The following is a 17,905-nucleotide window of genomic DNA, read 5'->3' on the forward strand; positions in this document are numbered from 1 at the left end:
TGCAAGGATAAAGAGCCATCTCCTTGCTCTCTTGGAGCGATTCAATGGGCCTCACAGGGGAAGAGGCCACCAGCTGCTTACTGACTTTGTTGGTTCAGCACCATGTGCACAGTTATTGCCCTACAGCGTTGCATAAACAAAGCCTGTATGCTCTACTGGGTGGTGACTGAAGGGATTTTTCAAGGCCTGATTTAGCAATAGGCATTATACCACCAGGCCTGGCATTTCATTTCAGGTCGGAGTCTGCAAACACCTTCAGGGCCAGTTAAGGCATGACTGGCTAATCCACCTGGAAGGACACAGCCTGACTGCCTCACCTTTTCTAAACAGGCCAACAGTGGTGTGCATGAGGACACCACTCCCCCAAAGCTGCACCCTAACACACACACACACTCATACACACATGCACACACCCACACACACTCATACACACACGCACACACAGGCTCATATGGTACATACCTTCCTTGAGAGAAACTGTTCTTGACAAATCACTACTACCTCCTACCATCAATGAACTTGAGTCTTTACAACTAGGAGGAATGGAACCCTGGCCCACTGGGAAAGGTAGAAACTGAATATTAGGGCGGCGTGTAATTTGGAATAATCTTATGACTCATTAAACCTTCAAAACTTAAAGAGATGTTTATTTTACACTCGAGCTAAAATTCAGCAGTCAGCACACCTTCCAGCCCCTTCTTCGTGGGCAGGACAGCAGTCGGCTCTCGCCTCTGTGTGAACTAAATCTGTCTTCAGTCACAACAGACCTAAGCTTAATAAGTTCCATCTGGTCTTCGTAGATAAGCGACCTGCACCACACAAAAAGACAGGGAAGTTTCCCTGGGAAGGCGTTGGGACGTGAGGGTTAGGGGACCTCTGGGGCTGGCACCAGCCCTCAGGTGGCCTTGATCTGGAGACAGCACTGTCTCAGGGCTTGTAGGGGCACCATGTGGGCTCCCGATAGTGCCATTCCTCACATGAGTTCCATTCTGTTCCACTAGAAGCCTCTCTAGATGGCCAGCTCTCCAGTAGCCATCTTGACTTTCCCCTCTCCCCAGCTCCTAGACTGGTAGCCCACTGGAGGATTAGCTTGTGTTTCTAGCTGGTGTCAGGAAGCTATCCGGGTCACCCTTGGGGGAAGTGATTGCAGGGTGGTGCAGGATATTCCTGGGGGGGGGCTTGTTGCAAGGGTACTGCCTGAGGAAGCATCTCTGCTCCTTTACAGACCACCTTAGGTGCTGCCAGGCGCCACCCTAGAGGAGAGAAGCGTTATAGTTTCATCAGAAGAAGTTGTTTCTGGTGACGATGGTTGCCCCTTATCCCACATCAGTCCTTTTGTGTCTGGAAGGCTTGGACCCATTGCAGGCAACAAGCTCTCCCGTATATGGAGGGTGTGGAATGCCCAAGAGGCTTTGGGAGTGGTCCACAGTGGACCTGGGACTGGAGAGTGGGCGGGGAACAAGGTTCTGAAGTAACTGAAGCCCAGACCTCTAGGCAGAGAGGCTGCTCAGGGAAACAGTTGTAGAAGTGATGAGACCCGTCACTATCTCATGTTCTCAGCCTCCATCACCGCTGCCGCCCCTGTCCCCAGCTCCAGACTGGTTCTCTGTTTCCAACCCTCAGCTCCCTCTATAACCTCCTGACTGTTAACTTATGCCTCAGTTCTCTCTAAAACTGAGTACTCTCCCTAAAACATCTTTCCCTTTAGCACTGCCAGGCTGGAAACTTCAGGGGCTCTTCACTGATGCCCAGATGAACTCCACATGCCTTGGTCCTCTGCAGTCCGGGCACACTCTGCTCCCACAGCCCTGCCCCTTCCTATGCACAACTTGTCACAGCCCAGCTCTGGGCCCACCAACTCCATGAAGGCTTCCTGGCCTGACCACTCCAGCCTACACCACTTCTCCTTCCCCAGGGCCTGTCCCCTGCACCCTTCCCTTGTTCCTGCCTCTTGATAACACTCTTGGGAACATGTGATTATCACATTTCTTTGATTCTAAGACACATCTTTTCACACAACAACCCCTCTGAAATGGGGATGTAGCAGTGAAAAGGAGGCCCACCATGACTAGCTGCATGTATTCCAAGCTCACTATGGGATAAATTTTGTTTCTGGTTTAAAGCAAGGATAACCACAGCAGGGTCAGTGATGTCTCCTGGCCTGAAGCAGCTTTAGGCTGCAACTCTCCTAAACAGCTCTGAGGGGGACCCTGCACAGGCCACCAGCCCCTCAAAGGGACAGCAGCAAGACATTGATGTGTCTCTTCTTCTCACTCTCTATTGTTTCTGGAGACGAAAGAAGCCCTTGAAATATTTATTGAAGTAAAAAAATGTCATTTAATTCCTTGAGTCTAAGGAAGAGAAGATGGAGACCTGTTCCCAGGGGTTGTCTTTGAATTTCCCCCCAGGACATGCCAAGGCTGCCTCAGATACATTCTCTTAAAAGTGGAAAATGTCTCTGCCTGATGCTGCAGAGTGACTGCTAATGGAAGAGCCCTAACCTGCTTCCTGTCACCACCAAAAGGTTCGTGATTTTGACAGCTCAGCCCTGGGGAGGAGCTGGATTCGGGCCGGGTCACCAGTCCCTCACATGCTAGATATGCTCTTGGCGATTAGTGTCACAGCAGGCAGAGGCGTGAGTGTCTCCAGGAAAGGGCCCTTCCCCCTGCATGTATCAGGAGAAGTAGGACTGGACGCCAGATACAGCAAAACAAGCCAAGAAGCCAGGCCTGGGAGCACCATGGTCAGTAGATGCCGGCTCTTCCCGCTGGAGAGATCGGCAGTTTTGGACCTTAACTTCAGGTGAGTGAGGCTTAGGGGAGCAGGCTGGCCCCAGGTCATGCAGGGGCAGGGCCACCAGCCCTTTACGCTGTGGGGTTAGGAAAGCCCAATATTGGAAACAGGGCCCAGAGGAGATAGCATCCAGGGGCTATTCATGGAGACCACAAATCTGGCCCTTCTGGGAAGAACAGAACCCACCCACCCAGGAGCCCTAGAGCTAATTCCAATACCAGGCAAATAGAAACCAGCATCATTAGAGAGGGCCAAAGGGTGAGGAAACAGCCACTTTCACTTGAGATAGTCAGGAAGACTTCAAGGAGGATTTTCAGTGCACAGAGTACAGGATGAAGAGAGTGAGTTTTCCAGGAGGAGCACGTGGCAAGAGCCAGGGCCCCATGATACGATGTCCCCAAGGGTGCCCAGCAGCCTCTGGGGAAATATCTGCAGGTGCATCAGGCCCTTGGGGAGGCATCAGAGTTTTCAAAGGCCTCTGCTGGAATGCTTCCCAAGACACCTATCAGTCTTCCAGAAAGTTCTCCCTCATGTCTATCAGCAAAAATCTTACACTTTGTCTTCATAGGTTCTCAGGGGCCTGAGGCCACTTTCTAGAATAAAAACTGAATAGATGCAAAACACAGTGGTGTATTTATTTTATTTTCACCTTTTACAAGTATTTTCAAATACATGTAAGTATCAGAGTATAACGAATCCCTTCGTACCCATTACTCAACGTCAGTAATTATCAACATTTTGACAGTCCTGTTTCATCTGTTATTCCCACCTCCATAGCCTTGAGGTACATTTAAAATTCAGCAAATAAAGACAGTTTTAAGACCAAAAAAAGAACAAAAAATATCTACATAGCTGATGCTTACATGCTAGTTACAGAATTTGTAAAAATATATATGCATTCATGGTGTGCCTGAGGCAGTGCACGCCGAGAATGGAACGTCAATCTGAGCTGCTGGGTAACCATCTTCTTCCTCTCCATCAGAGCATCCATGCAACTGCAGCAGAGAGATGTGCACCATCTGAGTGTGGAGGCCTGCAGGGATGTGACCCTCACAGCTCGGACAGACCCTGCCCCAGCCAGCCCCCAAGTGCAGCCAGGACTACAGCCGGGGTGGGAGGACGGAGGCTGAAAGGGAAGTGGCGGTGCTTGTGACATGAGAACCCTCCTGGGCTGTCACTGAAAAAGTCTCCTCCTTCCAGCTCTCCCCGCCCCTGCCAGCTCACTTGCATGGTACAGAGGTTGGCTATTAGAGTCAACACACCAATCAAGCCTTTCATACAGCGGCCTGTAGACACTGGCGTGGCAACAGAAGGAAAAACTGTGACTGTCTCATTCGATTTGTCTTCCTTCTGTTTTGAAGGGAAAAAGAAAATGCTCCCTGGCAGTGATTATTACTGCCTTGGTGAAATATCATCTTTAATCTTAAGATCTGAACAACCCCTCTAGGTGGGCATTTTTAATGTTTTCTGTCTTCCCACAAGCAATTAGAGGTTTCAGCTAAGAGAGTTAATTCCCTACTTATTATTTTCACTCAAACACTTTTAATGGAATCATACAGACCCCACATTGTCTAATTAGAGCATTTAAAATGGTATCATGAGATTATAAAACAAATGTGTGATGAAATGTGTGTGAAAATCAGAGCAGGGTGAGGCCTCAGAGCAGCATGTGTATAGACAATGCCAGCTTAGATGTGTATTTCCAAGGGGTTGTTGCCACCTAGCCCCTCCTGGAAGCACTCAATGCAAAAGAAAACCAACCCCCAAAATGTAGGGGGTTAGTGGTCCTGAGGACCTGGATCCAGGGAGAACAATGGCTTCCATCTCATTACATCCTGGCCCTTCCCACACATCCTAAGCAAACCAAAAAGTTACTAAGAAAGGTCTCAGTCAATTCAGAAGTTTATTTTGCCCTGGGTTGAGGTTGAGGTTGAGGACGCGGCTGGGAAGAAGAAACACAAGTCCCAGTAGGATTTGTGACCTGTGCTTTTTCAGGAGGATTTTGAAGACTTTAATATTTAAAGGAGAAAGAGCGATAGAAGAGAATGAGGGATGAAAAAAGCGGGGAGGGTAGGCAATGAGGCCAGTGGTTGTGTGCTTATGAGGCTTTGCTTAGTGCTCAGTGAAACTACATTTTACACGTGAAAAAAGGGGGTAGAGAAACAGTCAATTATCCACATCTTACATAAGATAACGTAAGCATATGGGCCATGGCTCACACTTGTAATCCCAGAGCTTTCGGAAGCCAAGAAGGGAGAGTCTCCTGGGGGCAGAGGATCACTTGATGTCAGGAGTTTGAGACCAGCTGTAGCAACACAGTGAGACTCCAACTCTATTTATTTTTAAAAATCATTAATAACTAAAAAATTTTAAAAATTTAAAAAATAATAGAGAAAGTAAGCCTGTGAAATTACAGCTGTCTGCTTGGGAACATAAAAAAGAAGGCAGAATTGGTGACTTGGTTCCCAAGCTTAACTTCTCCTTTGGCATAGTGAGCTTGGGGTCCCCAAAATCTACTTCCTTTCACATCCACATACCCCTTCCTGAAGACCCAGCCCCAGGCTCAGACACACCTGCTGGGACCCTGGTCATGGAGTAAGAAGCACATGTGCCCCTGGACTCCCAGCTGGTCTGGCCCCACCCACCTCTCCACCCTCCTTTCCTGCTGCTCTTATCTCGCTTACTCTCTAGGTTTCCACTGCACTGGGCCCATCTCTCTCCCTTTCAACAGTCAAGCCCTCTCCCATGGAGGGGGAGCTCCAAGATCTTCTGGACATACACCCCTGTTTTGGGGCCAACTTCTTGTCTTTCAGGACTTGGCTGAAATGCCGCCTCCTCAGACAGGCCGCCTGTCAGCTTTTGTCATTCTCTGCCCCACTCTGTGTTGCCTCCACAGCGCTCCCCATCATCTGTTTTCTCTGCTTTCACACGTTCTGTGTTCCAAACGAAAATGGAGGCTGTGTAGAAAAGGGACCATGCTTATCTTACTTAGTCCTTGAACCCTAGCACCAGGCAACCACAGGGACCAGTACACAGGAGACACAACGTGAAAACATGGCAATGAAATGAACAAGCAAGGGGGGTGCCCAAGATGGCCGATTGGGAACAGCTCCAGCCTCCAGCTCCCAGAGTGAGCGACACAGAAGACTGGTGATTTCTGCATTTCCAACTGAGGTACCAGGTTCATCTCACTGGGTCGTGTTGGACAGTCGGTGCTGGTCAGTGTGTGCAGCCCAAGCAGCAAGAGCTGAAGCAGGGCGAGGCATCGCCTCACCTGGGAAGTGCAAGGGGGAAGGGAATTGCTTTTCCTAGCCAAGGGAAACTAAGACACACAACACCTGGAAAATCAGGTAACTCCCACCATAATACTGTGCTTTACGAAGGGTCTTAGCAAATGGCACACCAGGAGATTATATCCCACACCAGGCCTTGAGGGTCCCACGACCACAGAGCCTCCCTCATTGCTAGCACAGCAGTCTGAGATCTAACTGGAAGGCAGCAGCCAGGCTGGGGGAGGGGTGCCCGCCATTGCTGATGCTTAAGTAGGTTAAAAAAGCCCCTGGGAAGCTCAAACTGGGTGGAGCCCACCACAGCTCAAGGAGAGGCCTGCCTGCCTCTGTAGACTCCTTCTCCGGGGACAGAGCATAGCTAAACAAAAAGTAGCAGAAACCTCTGCACATCTGCAGACGTAAATGTCTGTCTGACAGCTTTGAAGAGAGCAGTGGTTCTCCCAGCATGGAGGCTGAGATCTGAGAAGGGACAGACTGCCTGCTTAAGTGGGCCCCTGACTCCTGAGTAGCCTAACTGGGAGACATCCCCCACTAGGGGCAGACTGACACCTCACACCTCACACTGCTAGGTATGCCCCTCAGATGAAGTTTCCAGAGCAAGAATCAGACAGTAACACCTGCTGTTCAGCAATATTCCACCTTCTGCAGCCTCTGCTGCTGATAGCCAGGCAAACAGCGTCTAGAGTGGACCTCAAGCAAACTCCAACAGACCTGCAGCTGAGGATCCTGACTGTTAGAAGGAAAACTAACAAACAGAAAGGACACCCACACCAAAACCCCATCAGTATGTCACCATCATCAAAGATCAAAGACAGATAAAACCACAAAGATGGGGAAAAAGCACTGCAGAAAAGCTGGAAATTCAAAAAATCAGAGCACATCTCCCGCTCCAAAGGAATGCAGCTCATCAACAGCAACGGAACAAAGTTGGACAGAGAATGACTTTGACGAGCTGAGAGAAGGCAGCTTCAGTCAATCAAACTTCACAGAGCTAAAGGAGGAACTAAGTACCCAGCGCAAAGAAACTAAAAACCTTGAAAATAGAATGGAAGAATGGATAGCTAGAATAACCAATGCAGAGAAGTCCATAAACGAACTGATAGAGATGAAAACCATGACACGAGAACAAGGTGACAAAGGCACAAGCTTCAGTAACCGACTCGATCAACCGGAAGAAAGAATATCAGTGATTGAAGATCAAATAAATGAAATGAAGTGAGAAGAGAAGTTTAGAGAAAACAAGTAAAAAGAAATGAACAAAGCCTCCAAGAAATATGGGATTATGTGAAAAGACCAAATCTATGTCTGATTGGTGTGCCTGAAAGTGACGGGGAGAATGGAACCAAGTTGGAAAACACTCTGCAGGATATTATCCAGGAGAACTTCCCCAACCTAGCAAGGCAGGCCCAACATTCAAATTCAGGAAACACAGAGAATGCCACAAAGATATTCCTCAACAAGAGCAACTCCAAGACACATCATTGTCAGATTCACCAAAGTTGAAATGAAGGAAAAAATGTTAAGGGCAGCCAGAGAGAAAGATCAGGTTACCCACAAAGGGAAGCCCATCAGACTAACAGCAGATCTCTCAGCAGAAACTCTCCAAGTCAGAAGAGAGTGGGGGCCAATATTCAATATTCTTAAAGAAAAGAATTTTCAACCCAGAATTTCATATCCAGCCAAACTAAGTTCATAAGTGAAGGAGAAATAAAATCCTTTACAGATAAGCAAATGCTTAGAGATTTTGTCACCACTAGGCCTCTCTGCAAGAGATCCTAAAGGAAGCACTAAACATGGAAAGGAACAACCGGTACCAGCCATTGCAAAAACATGCCAAAACGTAAAGACCATCGATGCTAGGAAGAAACTGCATCAACTAACGAGCAAAATAACCAGCTAATATCATAATGATAGGATCAAGTTCACACATAACAATATTAACCTTAAATGTAAATGGACTAAATGGTCCAATTAAAAGACACAGACTGGCAAATTGGATAAAGAGTCAAGACCCATCAGTTTGCTGTATTCAGGAGACCCATCTAACATACAGACACACATAGGCTCAAAATAAAGGGATGGAGGAAGATCTACCAAGCAAATGGAAAACAAAAAAAGGCAAGAGTTGCAATCGTAGCCTCTGATAAAACAGACTTTAAACCATCAAAGATCAAAAGAGACAAAGAAGGCCATTACATAATGGTAAAGGGATCAATTCAAAAATAAGAGCTAAGTATCCTAAATATATATGCACCCAATACAGGAGCACCCAGATTCATAAAGCAAGTCCTTAGAGACTACAAAGACACTTAGACTCCCATACAATAATAATGGGAGACTTTAACACCCCAGTGTCAGCATTAGACAGGCCAATGTGACAGAAAGTTAACAAGGATATCTAGGAATTGAACTCAACTCTGCACCAAGTGGACCCAATAGACATCTACAGAACTCTCCACCCCAAATCAAGAATATACATCCTTCTCAGCACCACATCACACTTATTCCAAAACTGACCACATAGTTGGAAGTAACGCATTCCACAGCAAATGTAAAAGAACAGAAATTATAACAAACTGTCTCTCAGACCACGGTGCAATCAAACTAGAACCAGGACTAAGAAACTCAATCAAAACTACTCAATGACATGGAAACTAAATAACCTGCTCCTGAATGACCACTGGGTACATAACGAAATGAAGGCAGAAATAAAGATGTTCTTTGAAACCAATGAGAACAAAGATAAAACATACCAGAATCTCTGGGACACATTTAAAGTAGTGTGTAGAGGGAAATTTATAGCACTAAATGCCCACAAGAGAAAGCAGGAAAGATCTAAAACTGACACCCTAACATCACAATGAAAAGAACTAGAGAAGCAAGAGCAAACACATTCAAAAGCTAGCAGAAGGTAAGAAATAACTAAGATCAGAGCAGAACTGAAGGAGATAGAGACACAAAAAACCCTTCAAAAAATCAATGAATCCAGGAGTTGGATTTTTAAAATGATCAACAAAATTGATAGACTGCTAGCAAGACTAATAAAGAAGAAAAGAGAGAAGAATCAAATAGATGCAATAAAAATGATAAAGGGGATATCACCAACCCCACAGAAATACAAACTACCATCAGAGAATACTATAAACACCTCTACACAAATAAACTAGAAAACCTAGAAGAAATGGAAAAATTCCTGGCCACATACACTCTCCCAAGACTAAACCAGGAAGAAGTTGAATCCCTGAATACACCAATAGAAGGCTCTGAAATTGAGGCAATAATTAATAGTCTACCAACCAAAAAAAGTCCAGGATCAGACAGATTCACAGCCGAATTCTACAGAGGTACAAGGAGGAGCTGGTACCATTCCTTCTGAAACTATTCCAATCAATAGAAAAAGAGGAAATCCTCCCTAACTCATTTTATGAGGCCAACATCATCCTGATACCAAAGCCTGGCAGAGACACAACAACAAAAAAAGAGAATTTTAGACCAATATCCCTGATGAACATCGATGCAAAAATCCTCAATAAAATACTGGCAAACTGAATCCAGCAGCACATCAAAAAGCTTATCCACCATGATCAAGTGGGCTTCATCCCTGGGATGCAAGGCTGGTTCAACTTATGCAAACCAAAAAACGTAATCCAGCATATAAACAGAACCAAAGACAAAAACCACGTGATTATCTCAATAGATGCAGAAAAGGCCTTTGACAAAATTCAACAGCCCTTCATGCTAAAAACTCTCAATAAATTCGGCATTGATGGAACATATCTCAAAATAATAAGAGCTATTTAAGACAAACCCATAGCCAATATCATACTGAATGGGCAAAAACTGGAAAAATTCCCTTTGAAAACTGGCACAAGACAGGGATGCCCTCTCTCACCACTCCTATTCAACACAGTGTTGGAAGTTCTGGCTAGGGCAATCAGGCAAGAGAAAGAAATAAAGGGTATTCAGTTAGGAAAAGAAGAAGTCAAATTGTCCCTGTCTGCAGATGACATGATTGTATATTTAGAAAACCCCATCGTCTCAGCCAAAAATCTCCTTAAGCTGACAAGCAACTTCAGCAAAGTCTCAGGATACAAAATCAATGTGCAAAAATCACAAGCATTCTTATACACCAATAACAGACAAACAGAGAGCCAAATCATGAGTGAACTCTCATTCACAATTGCTTCAAAGAGAATAAAATACCTAGGAAACCAACTTACAAGGGATGTGAAGGATTTCTTCAAGGAGAACTACAAACCACTGCTCAGTGAAATCAAAGAGGACACAAACAAATGGAAGAACATACCGTGCTCATGGATAGGAAGAATCAATATTGTGAAAATGGCCATACTGCCCAAGGTAATTTATAGATTCATTGCCATCCCCATTAAGCTACCAATGACTTTCTTCACAGAATTGGAAAAAAACTGCTTTAAAGTTTATATGGAACCAAAAAAGAGCCTGCATTCCCAAGACAATCCTACGCCAAAAGAACAAAGCTGGAGGCATCATGCTGCCTAACTTCAAACGATACTGCATGGCTACAGTAAGTCAAACAGCATGGACTGGTACCAAAATAGAGATATAGACCAATGGAACAAAGCAGAGCCCTCAGAAATAATACCACACATCTACAGCCATCTAATCTTTGACAAACCTCAGAAAAACAAGAAATGGGGAAAGGATATCCTATTTAATAAATGGTGCTGGGAAAATTGGCTAGCCATAAGTAGAAAGCTGAAACTGGATCCTTTCCTTAGTCCTTATAGGAAAATTAATTCAAGATGGATTAGAGACTTAAATGTTAGACCTAAAACTGTAAAAACCCTAGAAGAAAACCTAAGTAACACCATTCAGGACATAGGCATGGGCAAGGACTGCATGTCTAAAACACCAAAAGCAACGGCAATGAAAGCCAAAATTGACAAATGAGATCTAATTAAACTAAAGGGCTTCTGCACAGCAAAAGAAACTACCATCAGAGTGAACAGGCAACCTACAGAATGGGAGAAAATTTTTGCAATCTACTCATCTGACAAAGGGCTAATATCCAGAACCTACAAAGAACTCAAACAAATTTACAAGAAAAAAACAAACAACCTCATCAAAAAGTGGGCAAAGGATATGAACAGACACTTCTTAAAAGATGATATTTATACAGCCAACTGACAGATGAAAAAATGCTCATCATCACTGGCCATCAGAGAAATGCAAATCAAAACCACAATGAGATACCATGTCATACCAGTTAGAATGGCAATCATTAAAAAGTCCAGAAACAACAGGTGCTGGAGAGGATGTGGAGAAACAGGAACACTTTCACACTGTTGGTGGGACTGTAAACTAGTGCAACCATTGTGGAAAACAGTGTGGCGATTCCTCAAGGATCTAGAACTAGAAATACCATTTGACCCAGCTATCCCATTACTGGGTATATACCCAAAGGATTATAAATCATGCTGCTATAAAGACACACACACACGTTTTTTTATTGCGGCACTATCCACAATAGCAAAGACTTGGAATCAACCCAAATGTCCATCATCAGTGACAAACTGGATTAAGAAAATGTAGCACATATATACCACGGAATACTACGCAGCCATAAAAAAGGATGAGTTCGTGTCCTTTGTAGGGACATGGATGCAGCTTGTTACCATCATTCTCAGCAAACTATCACAAGAACAGAAAACCAAACACGGCATGTTCTCACTCATAGGTGGGAGCTAACAATGTGATCACTTGGACACAGGAAGGCTAACATCACACACCACGGCCTACTGTGGGGAAGGGGGAGGGGGGAGGGGTAGCATTAGGAGATATACCTAATGTAAATGACGAGTTAATGGGTGCAGCACACCAACATGGCACATGTATACATATGTAACAAACCTGCGTGTTGTGCACATGTACCCTAGAACTAAAAGTATAATTTAAAAAAAAAAAAAAGAAGTAATGAACAAGCAAATGAATGAAAGCACAAACAGAGAGTGGAGGCCGCTTTGGGAGATTGCCACATCCCCTTAGGGGAGCACGCTGCACATGGGAAAGCCCCTTTGGGAGACTGCCACAGCCCCTCAGGGGAGCACACTGCAGGCGGGAAAGCCCCTTTGGGAGACTGCCACAGCCCCTTAGGGGAGCACACTGCAGGTGAGAAAGGCTACTCAACACTTTATGTGATCCTGTCTGGCACTAGAATTAGTGAATAAAATTCAATTCAATTCAGAAAACCTTTACTGAGGCTTATTGGAGGGGGGATGGTTCGATCTTGTGCAAGCTGTTATCAGTCCAAGATCTTCTCCTCTATGTAGGAACTGGAGCTTTGTAAGGTCCCTGAATAATAAGGAGACCAAGTAACAGAGAAGATTCTATTTTGGCTCTCTCCCTCCCCTTGACTACTCTTTCTCTGATTCTTTTACAGCAGTTTCTCAACCTTGCAGGATTGAGGCTTGGGGCCAGATAATTCTTTGTGGTGGGGTCTGTCTGCACTGTACCTTGTAGGATGGTCACCAGCATCCCTGGTCTCCACTCACTAAATGGCAATAGCACTCCCATCTCCAGTGGTGACAACCAAAGATGTCTCCAACTATTGCCAAATATCCCCTGGGGCAAAACTCTTGAGAACCTCTGCATTACAGACTTTTCACCTCCTGACTTCTAAACATCAGAATGAACAAGACTCATGTAGATGGGTTTTAAAACCATGAAATTGGATGAGATTCACCAGGCAGTGAGCACAGAGAAAGAAGAGTGTGAGGACTGGTAACTCCTGTATACACATCTCTGGGCGTCTTCCCTTGTCACAACCAAACTGAGGTGCCCTTGCCTGGTGTGGTGCCCACAGCAAGGTTTCTGCAGTGACAGGGAAGAACGTGTTTACTTGCAGGGTGCCAGGTGAAGAGTACCAGGCAGCTATTGCTCAAATCCTGGCCTCCCTGATGGCCTGCAGGCGAGGGTTTTTAAAGGCAGGGTAAGTGTCAGGAAAGAAGCTACAGGCAAAATCATAAATCAAATATACCATGGAGGTTTTACATTGGTTTAAGCTTAAAAAGGTAAGGTACCTTGAAGTAGGGGGCTTATAGGTTGTAGGTAGAGTCAAAGATTTTCTGATTTTGTAATTGGCTAAGGAAGAGAAGCTTTGTTTACAAAGTTTGGGTTACTGGAAACAAGTTAACTGGCTAAGAGTGATTTTCTTTAAGGCCCCCAGGAAGAAGCAAAGCATCGAAGCTTAGTTCTCACTTCCCCCTTGTCTGCATCTGGACTCATTGCGGGGGTCGGCACCTCTGAAGGACAACTCAGGGACACAGGTAAAGGAGGCCTTTAGTTTCTATAGTGAAACCAAACATCTCTGAAGCTTTAACTTCCTGGGCCACTGTTTTAGGCTACGATAACCTTTTATTTTAACAAGTTGCTTATTTACTCCTGGGGCTAGCTAGGTGCCTGAAATTTCTCTTGAAATAAGTCAGGATTTTCCTTTATTTCTATGCTTAGGGTCTATAGGCCCCTAAAAGAAGGGGTCCCTGCTTCATCTCACCCTGAACTCCAAGATCATATATCCGACATCCAAGCTGGCATACCCACTTGATTTGCATCTCAAGCTCAGCGCACCCACTGCTGAGCTCCTAATCCTACTCTCTGCTCTTCCCGCTATCTCTCTCTCCCGGTCTCAGTCAATAGCAACTCTGTCCCCAACTGCTCAGGCCAAGAGCCCTGTGGTCACACTTGACTCCTCTTTCTTCTCTCAACACAACTATCCCATCACCAACTAACCCATGGGCTCTGGCTGCAAAACTTCATTTACTCCCCCTAGAGTTGCCATCCTGGGTCAGGCTCAGTGATGGCTCATCAGTGTCATTTCACGGCCACCTAACAGGTTCCCAGCCTTTGAAGTGGCTGGGTCTTCAGGCAGCAGCTGCAATGGAACTCCTAAAATGCAGAGGAAACCATGCTACTCCCTGCTGTCAACCCTCCATCAGCTTCCCTTCACACCTACAAGGACGTGCACACTCCTGGCCAAGGACTGGAGGCCCTGTGTGATCTGCACCCTGCCTGCTGCCTGACACACTGGCCCTGTGCTCTCCTGCTTTGCTCCTCAGTGTCCAGTACCTGCTGCTCCCCCTGCGAGGCTCCACCCTTCCAAAGATAGCTGGGTGCTTGCTCTCTTCCTTCCAGTGTCTCCTCAAATGGCAGCTCATCAGGAAGGCCTTCCCTGGCTACCTTACGTAAAAAGCAACTTGCTAGTCTCCCTCACACCCAGCTGACTTAACTGGCCTAACTGTTCACCATCGGACTGTCCTGAACTCACTGATGTATGTGTGATGCCTCTTGCAATAGGATGTGAGCTCCATGAGGGCAGGGACTCTGTTGTGTTCACTGCTGCATCTCTAGCACTTGGAAAACAGTACGCACTCGGTCAGGATTTGTTGATGAGAAGGTCTTTTGCTTTACACACCTAGATGGAATACAACCTTCACAAGGCACTGGTCAACACCATTACAATGCCTCCAGCCGGTCTCAGAGACTCACCCACAGTTATGCTATCCTCTCCAACACCATATGAATTCTGTCTCTACCTGTCCACACAAGAGTCAGTGCCAGGAGGGGCTTCTGGGGAATATTTTCTGGAATCCGATCTGTTTTTCTGACATTCTTGATTTATAATACTGCCAATTAATTCTGGATATTCCAATTATTCCAGATTTTCCAGTACTCACCATAACTTATACCCAATAATACCTTGAAGATTCCAAATTTCCCCATTTTATATGTCATATAGGGGAGATGGGGTTGTTTCAGGCATAGCCATAAATCACTATCAATAAGGAAATGCAAGATGAGTAGAATAAGTGTTTTTAAACTGTTGTTAGGCTTCATGGTCAGGCAGGACTAGGCGGTGTTGCATGCAACTAACAAACATCCCTTAGCATGGGGGCGCTTTGGTTTCCTATACTCATGTCCAAAACCCACCCATATGTTGACTTCACTGCTGGAATCTGTAAAAGGTTGGTTGGTATCTCTGTAAGATACTGATGGCCAGGTGGCCAGCACAGGTGGGATGGCCCTAACCTGCCCACCTTTGTGGCCATAGTTGTCTATCATTATATCAAGTTCCAATGGACAGATTTAACCCATAAAGGTTGACCAATGGCTAGCAGGTCATGAGGTGCAAAATATGTTAAATACACGTCTTTCCAGTGCTTCGGGGCTTTAAGGAGATGGTTAATTCAACAGAATATCAGTCAGCAGAAAATCAGTCCTTTCTTTCAGGGAGAGTCACAAAAGGACACTGTACTGGATGACCAGGAAGGCCCATGACAGAAACTATGGCCAAAGCCTGCCAGGTCTTCAGAGAATTTGGAAATAAATTTTAAAAAGGAATAGCACATGAGTCAAAGTCATCTCCTCAGGGACTGGTCTATAATGACCCTGATGATGGTTGGTTTCTTTAGAGTTCACCTTTCAATAAACCTTTCCCCTACCACTATCACCATCACCACTAGTAAAAGGGGTTCACCTGTACATCCCCAACTTGCAATCCACAGAATGCACCTGCCACCCCTTAACAGTGAAGCCTCTTCACCTTACTTGAAGAACGACTCTCTCTTTGTAGAAACTGCTATTAACTTCTCACAAAAGGAACCCACAGACTGTTCAAAACAGGGGTTGGAAAACTACAGCCCATTCACCAAACCCAAGGCTCTGCCTGTTTCCATGCATAAGTTCTACTGGATCATAGCCACACCCATTCCTCCACCCACTGCCCATGGCTGCTTCCTGCTAGGACAGCAAAGACCTGGGGCCCACACCATCTAAGACACTTACTACCTGATCCTTCATTAAAAAAATGTACCAATCCTTGTCTTAGAGCAGGCAGCCAAATAAACAGACACAAGAATGCCATTGTAAAAACACACGGCCATGCAGGATTGCTGTCCTGTCATCCACTTCCACAGTTAGCACACAGAGGAGAGCAAGCAAAGGAGTTTTGCCCATCAGCATCGTGACAGATGCTGTGTGCCCCACAGCGTCCCCTGACTCCCACCTCTAGAATTGAAAGTTGCTTTCTGCAAATACCCTAGACTGTGCTTGAAATTTTTTTCTGGCCAAACAAGGCAAGCTGAAAGCTGCCCCACAAGGCTGATCTTAATCATAGACAGATGGGTAGTTGATGAATAAATACCTTAGCTCTTTCACTCTTCAGTTGGGCTAACAGAGGTACCTCCAAAAAATTCCTTTTTTGTTTAAACTAATTCAAACTGGGTTTGTAGCCATTGTAATTTAAGAGTCCCAACTAATCTCAGTGAGCTTTTCCACAGCATCTTCTCCAGGAATTGATCTGGGGACCAAGGTGCCCAACACAGAATCACTGGGCACCCAGGGCTCTGCAGGGACAGAAATCCCAGGTAGGCCCCTTGAGCACCATGACAGTCAACACGCCTTGGCTCAAGACAGCAACGTTGGCCTCCCTACTCCCACCATTCAACCAGAGACTCACACTTGATGGCAAGTCTCCATGGTTTCTGGGGCTATGATGAGAAATGACTTCTGTCCTCCAGGGGCCTGCATGACCTGCCTCTGACTCTCTCCATGCTTGAGGCTGCCTCAGCCTCTCCACTCATAACTCTGCAGCCACACTGCCTTTCTTCCATTTCTTTCACCAGGCCAGGCCTTTGCTTTCCTGGGGCACTTTGCAGTTGCTCTTCCTTCTGCCTGGAACATTGTCTCTAAGATTTTTAAATGACTGGCTCATTATGGTCATTCAGTACTCAGCAAAAATGTCACTTCCTCAGAAAGGTCTTCCTTGACTACCCTGTCTAAAGTGGGGCTGTCACTCCTGCCCCCACACTCTTAACACATCACCCTGTTTTACCTTCCACTTAGCACTTGCTACTGTGTGCTTGTATTATCAGCCTCTCTCTAACACAGTTCATGCTCCTGAAGAGCAGGGACTTCTCTCTTATTTACTACTGTTACCCCCAGCACCAAGAGGGCCCACTATAGGTGCTATATCAATGTGTGTTGGGTAGATGAAGGAGTAAATGAGTGGATAGAGGGAAAGAGGGAAGAACTAAGGGAGGGAGGGAGGGAGAGAGGAAGGGAGAATAGAAATAAGACTGATTCCTCTCCAGAACTGCCCAGATGTTGCAGCTTGGGGCTGGGTCGGTCACTACTTGAGCCAGATGTTTTCCCATAAAATAAGTATCAATGAGAAATGTATTAAGCTGCAAAACTAAACTACAATAGCTAAAAGATATGAAATTCTTTTTCTTTTTTTTTTTTTTTGAGACAGAGTTTTGCTCTTTTTGCCCAGGCTGGAGTGCAATGGTGTGATGTCAGCTCACTGCAACCTCTGCCTCCCAGATTCAAGCAATGCTCCTGCCTCAGTCTCCCGAGTAGCTGGGATTACAGCTGCCCACCACCACATCCGGCTAATTTTGTATTTTTAGTAGAGATGGATTTCACCATGTTGGCCAGGCTGGTCTCGAACTCCTGACCTCAGATGATCCACCAGCCTCAGCCTCCCAAAGTGCTGGGATTATAGGCTTGGGTCACCGTGCCCGGCCTATTTTTCTTACTAATAATAATTCTCATGTTAGGCAGCTGCTAGCACCAGTTTAGCTGTTTAATGGTGTCACCAGAGACCCAAGCTCCTTTCCACTTCACTGTCTTTAGTGTGGTGGCTCTCCCATATGTGTCTTGCCTCATGGTCACAAGATGGCTGCTGCAGCTCAAACATCACATTCACACTCAAGCAGAAAGAAAAGGAAGAGGTGATGACAGCCTTACCTATCTAATTCCTTTCAGGAAAGCAAAAGCTTTTG

At 45.6% G+C, this 17,905-nt stretch overlaps 1 long non-coding RNA gene across 1 annotated transcript in view; it reads right to left on the reverse strand.

Annotated features, from left to right (window-relative positions):
- The window catches only part of LOC139355385 (uncharacterized), a 229,030-nt gene that overhangs the window by 90,619 nt on the left and 120,506 nt on the right, over positions 1-17,905 (reverse strand). The gene's annotated exons all lie outside the window — the stretch shown is intronic.

The sequence above is a fragment of the Macaca nemestrina genome, chromosome 20, assembly GCF_043159975.1.
Source record: "Macaca nemestrina isolate mMacNem1 chromosome 20, mMacNem.hap1, whole genome shotgun sequence".
In the NCBI taxonomy this organism is placed as follows: domain Eukaryota; kingdom Metazoa; phylum Chordata; class Mammalia; order Primates; family Cercopithecidae; genus Macaca; species Macaca nemestrina.